This window comes from Apostichopus japonicus, chromosome 22, assembly GCF_037975245.1.
Source record: "Apostichopus japonicus isolate 1M-3 chromosome 22, ASM3797524v1, whole genome shotgun sequence".
Taxonomy (NCBI): Eukaryota; Metazoa; Echinodermata; class Holothuroidea; order Aspidochirotida; family Stichopodidae; genus Apostichopus; species Apostichopus japonicus.
Window position 1 is genome coordinate 4,831,993 of NC_092582.1, and position 13,113 is coordinate 4,845,105.

The following is a 13,113-nucleotide window of genomic DNA, read 5'->3' on the forward strand; positions in this document are numbered from 1 at the left end:
GCCAACTAACATCCAAAGACTGAAAAGATAATGAATATTGCGTGCAGTCACAAGCAAAAGGAAAGAACATAAGTCTCAAAGAATTAAAGAAAAGAACTTGGTTAAGCAGGAAACATCAAATATCCTACCGGCAAAGAAAACTCATCTGAGTCCAAATGTCCATTAACTGGACCTGTCTCCTGACGCGTTTCTGTCGTTACAGGGACAGCAAATAGCACCTTGACAACGGGGCGTAACCATAGAGGCTCAACTTTTCCACGGGCAGAAGTTCTCTTCCTGGCAAAACTACTTTTTTTGTGGGGGCAGACAAATTTTCGGTGGCTAAAACCATCCCTACCTGTGGCTACGCCACTGTTTGAAAATATGCTCTTTATCAAATTTGGAGTAGCCTACTATCAGTAATCCTACCCCATCCTCCGCTTCTAATTCATCAATGCCTATTCACTGTTACACAGAGCCCTTTTCAATAACATGATTTTTATGCAGTAAAAACTCATCTGACTACATGTTCGATGTGTGCGTGTAGGCAATCCTTGAGTGTGTACACTTAGACATACATAACATATCAAGCATCATTTGCTTCGTGTATCGACTTGTACATACACTGTACTGCAATGCTGGATAACTGTAATAACAACTATTGAAAAGTCATTTTGATAGTCATCGTAACGAAAGGACGCCAGTTCAAGTGGAAATTTATTTACCGGAATACGGATATTTCGCTGTTGGATGATAGCCGGAAAGGTAGGTTATTTTAAGGTTGCACTTTAAGTTAAAAGCCCTAATTGTGTTTTCTTTGTGACTAACGGTGGTTTCCTTAGATCCTATCTGAACTTGTTAAAGACTAAAAGAGGACCAGTTTTAGTCGCACTACTCAAGTAAGTACGTCAATTATAGGACCAACGTAGCCTACCAAGTCGTTCGTACTAGATATAGTCATACTCATAGACCCTACATGAACGCTGTGCAAGCAGGACCACATTTTACGGTTTATCCCGATCCAAGTTAGTTATTATGAGCCTACCATAGTGTGTCAGCAAATTTCGCTGGAAGTGTTCTATGGTTGTATTAGGCAGATTAAACGTTAAGTTTGAGCAATGAAGCATCTTGAGATGTAACGACTAAGCATAGCCCGAGCATACCCTTTGGAATAGGAGCTCACATTGTGTAACCTGCTTATTTCAGGTTTGAAGTTTATTTATAATCCAAATCAGTCGTAAAAGATTGTTTTTACATTGGAGCTTAACATACAACTTGTTATAAACAAAGACTGAGTGAAAGAGCATATTGGCTAAATACAAAATATGAAAACTTACATTCACAAACAGAAGTATAGAATAAATAAGCAGTATAAATAGTTACTGTTAGTTTTGAAGTCGTGTAGACCTAGGACTCGGAGTAGGACTAACTTAAGTGGCAGTAATGAAGCAAAGCAACTAACACTAACAGTTAACATGCTCATAAAATTCAAAATCTTACTTTCAAAACACACATAGGCTAATTAATATTAATGTTGTGCTTGATCATAGTGCCCCACAGGATCAGGGATCATGTTATGTACGTAACTATGCAACAGAGAGGCTATACCAAGAAACTGGCCGGATATTGTATCTTCAGCAACTACATAGGCCTACTACAGTAACAGGCCTATGCCTAATATTATGCCCTCAATTTGGATTTTCTCCTATATGCCTAGCCTCAAGTCTCAAACGGGTAGGCCTAAATAAAGACTTTTGACCCGAATATGTAGTGACACTGATTAAGATTTTCTTTGACTTGTACCAGATTCTACATTGTTTTTTTCTTTGTTGTTTTAAGTCTCCAACATGCAATGATGCATATTATTAATATGTACATGTTAAATTACCATCACATAAGTGATTTCCAGAAGGGAACAATTAACAGTTGGCTACTTTGCTTTTTGTTTTTACGGGCATCAGCCTAGCCATTTCTCATTGCAAAATACTTATTTAAAAACAAACATTTGAGGTAATATATGTAAGGTAAGCATTTTAGTCAATCAGAACACTGTATGTCTTATTACTAAAGGGATATGCAGCCAATGGCGCTAGACTAAACCTACCAGTCATATACATACCAAAACCTGAACTTCTGTGAAATTGTGTCCTAGCCATGCACATATCGCTCTATAGATGTATTCATGTGCAAGAAACCAGCAGAAAAAAATTGGTTATGTCTTGATGAAACTGTTTGCATTGAGTTTTATCACTGTCTCGTCTAGTGCTCAACCATAAAAGAAACAATTGACAAAGAATATGAAAATAGATCTGTCATATTGTATGTCTGAAATAGTAATTAAGTGACAGGAACGGTGAAGGCTGAATTATGTGTAGATGTCAATGGTTTGAAAGTGAATTAAGTCTGTGGCACAGGAAAAGGTCACATGAAATTTGTGGGACACAAAATTTCTGCATTAAAATTAAAGTGTTATAAATAGCAAACTTAAATTTATGCTAGTTAGTGGGTAATGGAAAGTAGTCTTTCTTGTAGTAACCATGCTGGCATGTTATTGACTGTAGAAAGATGGTATGGATGCATCTTAGCTCCCCTTCATACCCCAGGTCATAATGATCTCAAGTTAGAAACTATTTAAAACAAAAATATTAAAACTGATTTATGCTAAAGTCGCATATCAGTATAAGTCATTGTTTTAGCTATGTTTTCTTCTGTATGTTACTATAAGTTGCCAGACAATCAAACTATTCTTGATTGAATCAAGGTATTGCATCGTTGCAATAGGAAGCGCTCATGGTACGAAGTTTCTGAGATGATCACGTAATATTTGAATCATATTTTGATCACAAAATGTTATGTTCATCCTCACAGTGTGTTTGTTCCCTCCGCATTGGGAGTATTGTAAGTGTATTTATACCACAGTAATTTCTTTGTTGCAAAATTGTGTTAAATTTTGTGGCCCATTTGACCACATGCTTCAGTTATCATATTTTTGTGCAGCAATCATGTGCGTGTGTGTGTGTGTGTGTTAAAATGGGAAACAATTCTTGGGAAAAAGAATGTCGTCATGATCTTGTGATGTTGAAGTACGTGCTTACTAGTCCCAAAAAAGATTGTTTGGACCAAAGTAGGAAATGGAACGCATCAATGCTATATACTGTATACAGCAACTTTTTCCACAGCACCAGCTTTGATATTGAACAGGAAAACCGTTATTGAGACTGATCATGCTTTCCACACATGTTTGATGAATATTAGCTTGTCATTCCAGAGAACCCCTACTGTTTTTGCAGCTGAAAATATGACCTTGAGGTCAAATTCTGACTGGCAGTCTTGAACTTTTGTCTGTTATTGAAGATAAGGTGTTAATGATGAGAAGGGTCAGGATTTTTTTTCTCTGGTTTCAATTTGTGTCTGTTCATGCCTCAAGGCTTGTTTACCAAAAAAAATTCTTCCCTTGGATAAATTAAAAAAAAAATGTTTGGACCTTTTTTTTGGTAGTTGTTGACATATCCAGCAACCAAAAATATTTAAAATCTTGTTTGTTATGGCAAGGGAGAATGTACTATGATATACTTAAGGGTAGTGCATCCATAATGGTACAACATTGTGTGATGTAAAGAACATTCTGGGTAAGAAACTGCTAGTATATTCTATACTGTACAATGTAGTTGCGTACCTCGTGTGCATATTGTATATATTTATATTGTATGTATATTTGTGTTATTGCACGTAAAGAATATACTTCATTTACTTCGATATTGTTACAATTTTACAATGTAGACCCTAGATATCGATAGTTCATTCAAGTTACAATGCAAACTATTTTACCCAATACACACTTTACAGAACCTGTATGGATATCGATGAGTTCATTCAAGTTACAATGCAAACTATTTTACCCAATACACACTTTACAGAACCTGTAGATATCAATGAGTTCATTCAAGTTACAATGCAAACTATTCTTACCCAATACACATTTTGACAGAACCTGTATAGATATTGATGAGTTCATTCAAGTTACAATGCAAACTATCTTTACCAATACACACTTTATAGAACCTGTAGAAAGAAATTAAAGAATTACATTGACTCAATCAACTTCCTTTCAATTGCCACCACCTGTTTTGATCTTCTTTTTATTTTATTTGGATAGGTTGCAAATTAAGCAGCTCAACAATATGTTGACATGTATGTACGTACTTTAATGTCAAAAACAGTGCTTGAAGCCTTGAATTAAAGTTATGAGCTATTTTTAAGCTCATTTAATTCTAAAATCCTGAATAGCATACAGTTCAGTTCTTTAGCCTGAATGGTCAAGTTTTATTTTAAAATAGTTACAAAAATGGTGATAATTTATGAGAATTTGTTTGTCTTCTAAATTGTATTTGCATATCTTGTGTATTAATCGGAATCATACAATATTACAACACTAGTGTTTTGCCAACTCTCAATCAGAAAGCTCTGTGACACTAGTTGTATCTGCATTGCAACAAAGCCCCTCTTACCCTGCATCTTTGGGACTGAGCATAGGAAAACCTTAGATAACTCCCCCCCCCCCCCCTGTCAACCAATGACTAGAAATGGCACTTTCCAGGCATTGGACAACTCCTTTAATTAATAGGGTGAAAGTTTGGTTTACTTTTTTGAACAAAACTTAGAATGTGTCAGTTCTTGCAAAAATTTGTATTCACTTCAATAATTGGTAAAAAGCTAGTTTTTTCCCTGATATGCATGATAAATCTGTGACAAAGGCACATTGACTGGACCCAGAATTATCAACAGCAATTGGCAACCCTATATGTACAATGGTTGCCTTAGTTTAACCACATTTAATTTTATTAAAGAAAACTTTCAAATGTTGGTTGAAATTGTTTAAAACAAGATGATGCTGCAAACAACCACTTGTAAAAGAGAAGAGTGAACTTGTTGAACTCTGTGTGTGCAAGAGCTATGAGTCATCTTACAGGTATGCAGAAGATCAATAGGTTTACTATATATACTTACCATTGTGGTTTATATAGCTCATCTGTTTTCCGATTAATTTTCATAAGATTTATCCAAATATTTTCATTGCCACAAGTTGTGCCATCTGATTCGAGATGGTATGGAATGCTTCAGTTAAAGCAACCTTTGCAGCTAAATTGTAACAGTTGCCAACATTTGTACCATTTTTCTATTAATTGTCAGTCATGTCCAGAACAAATATGTATACTGTGTGCATGATTAAAGTAACATAGAAGCAAGCATGTTGTTGAATGACATTTTACCATATTACATTTAGGGACTTTTGTATTGCAATCATGAATAGTGAATTATACAGTTTGTAGCAATTCTTACATGTGGCAGGACATAACTTGATTTGATTCTGAATGGTAACGAAACAAGATAAAAACTTAGAACCATTTGTTAAAGTAGCTTGTCTAATGGGGCCAACATGGCTGGTCTACACAACACACTCACACATACAGTATGCAGTTCATGCCTTCAAAAGTTCACCTTTCACTGATTGTGGAAATCTTGCATAGAATCTAGAGGCTTGAATTGTCTTTGAGAATTGAGAATTACACTTTGAAGTTTGAAATCAAATTGGTTCACTGACGAGCAAGTGAAATCATCAGAAACTCAATGACTATTACTTAACTCGGATTTAACACATTTGCACATTTTTGCGTAAGGTGAAGGGGGTTGTGTAGCGATTAGACTTTCCATCCTGAAACACAACCAAATCCTCTCGACCTATTCGGAATCGCTGCTTTTACAGTGTTGTTGAGCAGTCTAACTATTGGATATATTTTTGGGGTTTGGTTTTTCTGGTCTTCCAGTGGTTTCAATAATAACTTTGTTCACTGTGGTTGGCACTAGCTGCACTGAAGGGATGATGAGTGTCATGCCCTTAGCCTTCCTCAATGAAATTTGGATGCAAAAATGATATGCATGCCTCCTAATTCTCTGAACCTACATTGGGAGGGGGGAGGAGGAGGGGTAAGGAGGAGGAGGGGGAGGGGAAGACTTGATGTTTGCTATAAGCTGGTGTTCATATGGAGATTGGGTTTGTAACACAGTTTAGCATTTGTTGGCTTGTACTTGAAGGCTGTATCCTCAGATTTCTTTACCGAGTACAAAACCGATGACAACATTTGCAAAAACTGTAAGACGTACCATTCACTGTAAAAGAGGTGTCCGAATTTAGATTCTAGGTTAACTACCATGTGGTGAAGTACTAGGCTACTGACAATTTCTTGGGAATGTTACAAGCAATTTCCCTTTCATTTCAAATGTCAAAGCCTGACTCTGATCAGCATTTAACGGAGCTTGCCAGTGATGTCATCTAGCTCCACAGGAAATGTAAGATGTGATTTAATATTCATCTTTAGAATGCAGAGGGGCTATTTCCTGTGAATGGTAATATTGCCAAGCTTCTAGTTTTGCCTCACAAAACAACAGGTTTGACCTTGTTTGCTGCTGCCCAACCAATTTTGCCTGCAGGTGCTGTTCTGACTGGAGTTAAATATGATTAAAGGGTCGGATCTGCCAGATGTGATGATAGATCTCCCCCATATGATATCAAAGATGTGATATCAAAGATGTGGTACCGATGTGTGACTTCAGTGTGTTGTTCATGTTGGAAAATCTGGCTGTTCTAAAAATCTCCCTGGATGGAAAGAATATTTATATACAATGAATTATTATGGCACTGTGCATTGTGTACTGCATGTCTCCCATTTTGTGATATACATATATCTGGGCAAATGATTGGTATGCAATATGGGCAAATTGGTATGTAATATGGTATGTTGGTATGTAGTATGGGCAAAATGCTCTGCAATATGGGCAAGTTGCTCTGTGATATGGGCAAATTGCTATGCAATATGGGCAAGTTAGCTCTGCGATATGGGCAAGTTGCTATGCGATATGGGCAAATTTCTATGTAATATGGGCAAATTACTATTCAATATGGGCAAATTACTCTGCGATATGGGCAAATTGCTATGTGATATGGGCAAGTTGCTTGAATAAACTTTTGCAAAGATGTAGGCATCTGATGTAGGTACACAAGTACCATAGCATGTTTAGGAGACAAGAGTTCAGAACATTAAAAACTGCTATGTTGGAACACTAAATTAATCCCTGCAGAATGACTGATATGACGTAACCATGCCTATAAAATGTCAAGCATAACCCTAAAATAGAAAGAATGTCCTTGATTACTTGCCATGACAGTTATTGTTAGGTAGTGTTTTACTGGGTGCACAGTTTTATGTATGTATACTATGGAGCTCTTGCTTTGTTTACAAGCCTGTGTCCGTTAACTTGATAAATAACTTGCTCATTCTTTGCAAAAGGGCTTAGTCTAATTTACCTCATGATTATAATTGTGATTGTGGAGAATGAGGTCAAGAGTGAGAGAGATGAAAGGCATTGGTCTGTATGTGTCTATAATGGAATGCAAACTATACAGCTGTAAGTAGCTTTGTGAAAGGAGGCCTATATGGGAAAGGAACTTTATTTCTGACTGATGTAGGCCCTATATATACTTTAATTGTGCTTATATCTCTAGTTAGGCCTAGAGTCAGGAAGTCTTGAGTTGGAGGGTGCAGTACTTGTGTCAAGTTTAAACTTGTGTCCTGTAACTTGTGAACTTTTTACACACATCATGGTGCCACCGATGGGGGATTGGGGGAAGGGGGAACAGTAGTCTGAATGGGTGGGGCAGGGCCTCCCTGTGCCCCCGACTAGCTATGGGCCTGCTCCTATTGGAGATTAATCATTAGAAAAATGCTGTTGTAACAGTTGCCCCAGTTCTCAGAATCAGAATCCTTTGCTTTTCCTTTATATCCTTTACTTTGTTGAGCCTGTATCGGCTTTTTAAAGTACTTCCCTCTACATTTATATATTTATTATCTGCTAAAAATCAAATAAACAAACAAACAAACAACAAGAATCAATGACAGATTTGTTGAAAGATTGAGTTTGCAAGCAAATGATATCCTGCAAATGATGTTCTTGATGCTTCTGTGATTTGCAGCCTGGAATAATTTAGTGTTCAGGTTTTTGTGTAGTGCTCAGTTTTGAAGGGTCTAAAAGCTTTATCTCACATAAAAAAAACACATGTTTACTGTGTGCAAACTGCTACACATCTCTCCACTTGTAAATATATATAGTAGTTTTCCCCATTTTGCATGTAGCATTGTGCAATGATGCGATGCTGGATCAAATTATTCCTGGATTAGGGCAACCGAAGATGAGAATATAAGATTACTAGATGATCAAAGTGTTTTCCTGTAATATCTAATTCATAACTTGTGTTCCATTTAATGCCTCTCTCTCTCTCCTTTCCTCCCTTCCTCCTTTCCTCCCTTCCTCCCTCCCTTCCTCCCTCCCTCCCCCCTCCCTCCATTTTAAATGGAGTCTCAAAGACCTGCACAGTGCACACAGATAGTTGCTACTGTATATGCAATGATATGTAGCCAAGGAAAATGCTGTGCTTGGACAGCCTATCCCAGCATGTAGGCACCAGCGGTTAGTGACTATTTAGACTAGTCTTGCTAAGTCAGTCATAATAAAATGGTTGGTCTCCTTTTATTTGGAATCAGTTCTCAATGACATTGTAAGGTCAAAGTGCATCAATATTAGATTTCAGTATCCTGATGGTTTAGCCTTTGTTGCCAAGGTGACATCCAGTTTTCCACAAAGATTGAGGTTAACAGGGGGGTTTGACTAGAAAGAAGCATGGAAGTATTTTCCCTGACAAGGATGCTTTTCCATGGTGGAAGTTCTTGCCTGTGATCAGAGGTATTGCCATGGTGATAAACCAACAGACAGTAGTGATAGAGTATGTAAAGTCTGTGGGTTGAATGTGATTCTTTCAAGCGGTGGATTGCTGATGGTTTCAATGTAACTCTGCATCTTTGCATCATTCTTACTAGTATCAACTTGAATTGATAATTATGATATAATTTAGCATTTTGATCTAGTTTGTAATTCACATATTTCTAAAATTCCCATTACCCACAAATTTGAGAGCAAATTTATCCAGTGTTTTGGTCATCCGGGAATTCCCTGGCGATATTTGTTACTGATATAAACCATTCTATAAGTATAGAATATACTTAATGCTCAAGTTGGGTGTCTGCAATTTTGTGCTAATAAACTCACCTTTAAATAATGATATCTGGTGCATGAAGACACAATGCATTATTTTGTTTATAAAACTTGCCTGCATTTGTACATATAGTTAAAAAGTTTGATTTGAGTGAGTGTGTAACTTATATAATGTGAAGTTCTCCGTCCGTTCACGAGATTGCAACGTATACACAGTACAATTATATCCATGATGTCTTGCACAGCAGTGAAGGGTTAACCACAGAATACAAACATATCTATAAACATGTCACATACTACATTATATAGGCAGTTACAGTACCTTGCTCTATCAGTGAACCAGCTGTGTACAAAGCAGTCAAATCAATGGTGAACAGCACCAAATGTTTTCACTTGGGCAGTAAGTAAATCGATAAGAGGTAGTAACATTTAAAGGAGTAGTGTGACATTGCAATAAGAGGTCGCAGTGCTAGTTTAGTTTAGTAGAAAAAAGGATCAGGAGGGACACTCAAGTCCCCATCAAGGACCATATAGGAGAGAAAAAAAAACTGAAGACACAAACACTCAGACCCGATTACAATGCTTATAGTGCTTGTACAAAGCATTCTTAAACCCATTCACACTACTTGCAAGTACAACTTTCTCAGGCAAACCGTTCCACTTATTTACAACCCCATTAGAAAAATGTTATGCTTTGTTACTTTTGGAGTTTAAGACAAATGACCTCTGGTACAACTACTACATTAGCAGTTGAGGTAGGTTTTTGAAGATATAGACGTATATAGATATAGAAGTACATGTAAAGAGAAAGATTTAAACTGTTGAAGTCTGTTAAGAATGCCTGTAACGTGCACTACTACACTGATAAATTTGTTTTTATTTTTTGTGGTCTTGACAGTTTATTAAATCCTTGCGGGATCTTCTTTAGAGGCTATCATGGTAATATATATATAATAACTGACTAATTAATATCAAAATATTGTCAATATTGATTTCAGAGCACATCTCACCACCTAACGTTTGCAATCGTATTGTTAAAAATCAACTGTGGATGGGTAATCTGGTCAAAACTCAATGTTTACCTGAATTATCCCAAACCCTCTATTCAAATATACGACTGCCATCAAATTCTGTGAGCCTCTTTAAAATAGACCAGCTCAGAAAAGAGGAGGAAGAGTCAATAATCACCCAGTGTAGCTGTGTTGACTTAGTTGTTCATTAAAAGGCTTGTTCAAATATTCAGGAGAAAATCCTACAGCTGGATGTTTTCCTGGGTCATTGTTCTCTGTTCTCATTTCTCTATAGGATCAAAGGCCTTTTCAGAGTAGGCCTACTCAGTCAGCCCTGCCAGAGAGTTGGAAAAGGAAAAGAAACTCATTTCTGGAATCTCACGAGGTACTGTATATAAACATACCTTAAGAGATGCTTTAGACTGTCGTTTGGCTAGTTTTAAACTTGGAAAGAAATGGTTAAATGAAGACCTGTGACATGAGGAACATAATGAAATGTACCAATGAGGTGTCATGTATTATGCAACAACTTTTAAGTTGCCCAACCCCCCTCCCACCCCTCCCAGAAGAGAAAAGAAGAAATATTGGAGATCGCTAGCATGCCTTTGTTGATACCAATTTCCCAGATCAACTGTGATGTTATGCCTACAGTTTGATAAATAAATATGGTAGCGAATTCTGGCATGAATAAGCTACTGTCGCAGTGGCACACACATGGTAAGAGATTGTTTGAGCGAGGAAAGTTGCTGTACCGTAGAGTTAAGCAAGATTGTCCCCTTTTGTGAAAGATAAATCTTGTCCTGCCGACTAACTTGTAAAAGTGTAAAGTGTCACTGTTAACATTAGGATATGAACACTTAAAAACGTAAACATGGTGTTCCGTAGTACACATCACTACATGTAACCTCCTCGAAAGAAAGGTATTAATTTACCATTTTGGAGAAACAAGTTGTACATGATAGATGTCAGCATATTAGCCTCACAAGTTTTGCAGGAAATTTGTGTAAACATTGGCTACATGGATTGTAGTAACTTCCTTCATAAAGCTGTAAGTATGCCAAACATTTGCTACGAAGCCGTCTTTAAAGTCCCAATATTCTTCGATAGTGAAGGGTTCCCCTCCCTGTTAGCTCCTCCCCCAGGATAAGGTGTTCTAACTTTTCAACCAAATCTATTAAATGTTTGGTCTTCAACTATTTCTTACTCGTTAATTATCAACTGGTACAGTATTAGCTGTCTGACTTTGACAATGGAACTTGCATTTGCAACAACTCAGTAGTTGAAGGACTGTCCGGATGGAAACACTCTACGGTAGCCAAGTCAAATTATTTTGAAACGGTTAGTCCAGTAGTCTTAGATGACCAAATTTCTGTTTGGAAAACCAAAATCGGCTTTGTTGGTCGTGCAGTGGATGGCCGGTTGTTTCATTCAAGTTCAGTTCGCATTTTACCTAAATACCCCCCAAATAGGTGAAACGATAAATTGGGGTCGCCCTATGTCACTTTGAAAATACTTGCAGTAAAAAAAAGCTGTTTTTTCCCCCCACCAAACCTGAAACATCTCTCCTACAGTGTACATATTTTTCATTCTTTGCTATATTTGCTGCATATTTTCAGGCAACCAAATCTGCTGTTGGGAGACCAAAAAGTGAGACCTGATTGTCTGTGGGACAACCAGGGTAACTCCATAAAAAATTTGCCTTGGTAGCATAGATACCTTACAAATACGGTACCACCTTCCTTATCTTATTTATGCTGTAAGTTGCCTAGATTAACAATGGCTGGCACCTTCTCTAACAGGACCACAAAACCTTACAGTCATTGCAGGGAGAACTCTTGGTTCAATCATGGAGCTATCTCTGTTTATAGCTCCATGGTTCAATTTACAGCAGTCAACAGTCTGGGATGTCTCATGGTTTCGAATTATTCTCTTGTTGTAATAACAATGGTTATAGGAAGGGTGGGAATTCTGTTGTTCCCTGAAGAGTAGTATATATATAATAATGTGGGTGAAAAGTCACACCGAGGGAGGAGAAATGTTGGTATGTAATCAACTCTAACTCCTTAGTCAGCAAGCAACCTCGAACAGATGTTGACAAAAAAAGAAGTGTTTTGGAAGTCAGACCCGCTCCAATGGATTGAGTGAACTAAGCTTGGTTGAGAGGATTACCTATTGTGTCGGAATCTTTTTGTTGTGGATCTCTTGTGTTGAATAAATGTTTCTGTGACTGCCCCTCAATTGATCTCAATATACCTCGCTTATTCATGAAAATCATCAAAGAAGTCAGAATCTTCTCAAACAGGATATAGTAACTATAGAAAGCTGTCAAATGGGGGGACTCATGAGAGGATCAAAGGTTATTCCCCAAAAATTACAGGCGCTATTCAGAAGGGTTAATGGGTTGTCTTAGTAATGATCTCTTTGAGATGCTGTTTTGTGTCAGACTGAATACAGTGTGTGTTTGTGTGTGTTCAAAACAGGATTTCTACTTGAATTGGTATATTTTCTACATTTAACTAAGTTGTAATTTATACATGTCAAGTTCTTCTAAAGTGAAATATTCTAACCCCCTATCCCTCGCTCCCCTCCCCCTCACTCCTCCCCCCTCCTCCCCTACCCTCCCGAAAAAAGGCTTAATGAAAACCATTGCTTGGTATTGGACGTGATTGTTATCAATGATCTTTATGTTTGCAGACAGAGAGAATTGTGAGTTGATTGCACATAAGGGTGTTTTCTTAATAGTTATTAGTTAATAAATAAATGTAATCCCGTCATGATGTGTTGAGAACTACAAACATCAAGGTTACAGTACAGCTTTTACAGTAACATGCATATACATGACTGAATACTGACGTTAACTGATCCAGCAATTTTGTTTAGCAGTCAGGTACCAGAGCACCTCGTTTATTCAAATGTTACACAGTTCGTAAAGCTAGGTGGCATTGTCACAGACTGATTCATTAGTTTCTGAGGTTCATTGTCTCCCTCTATATAACCCCCTCAGGCTCTGCGATGCCAT

The 13,113-nt window shown here is 37.3% G+C and overlaps 1 protein-coding gene across 6 annotated transcripts in view; it reads left to right on the top strand.

Annotated features, from left to right (window-relative positions):
- The first annotated feature begins 566 nt into the window (after positions 1–566).
- LOC139963388 (discoidin domain-containing receptor 2-like) overlaps positions 567–13,113 on the top strand; it is a 61,765-nt gene continuing 49,218 nt past the window's right edge. For 3 of the 6 annotated variants that reach the window (XR_011791577.1, XM_071964089.1, XM_071964095.1), the window contains exons 1-2: positions 567–744; positions 10,390–10,479. The gene's annotated coding sequence lies outside the window, so the exon portion shown is untranslated. Of the gene's footprint in view, positions 745–772; positions 879–10,389; positions 10,480–13,113 lie in introns of those variants that run through there. The other 3 variants (XM_071964090.1, XM_071964092.1, XM_071964094.1) reach the window with 3 other exon arrangements.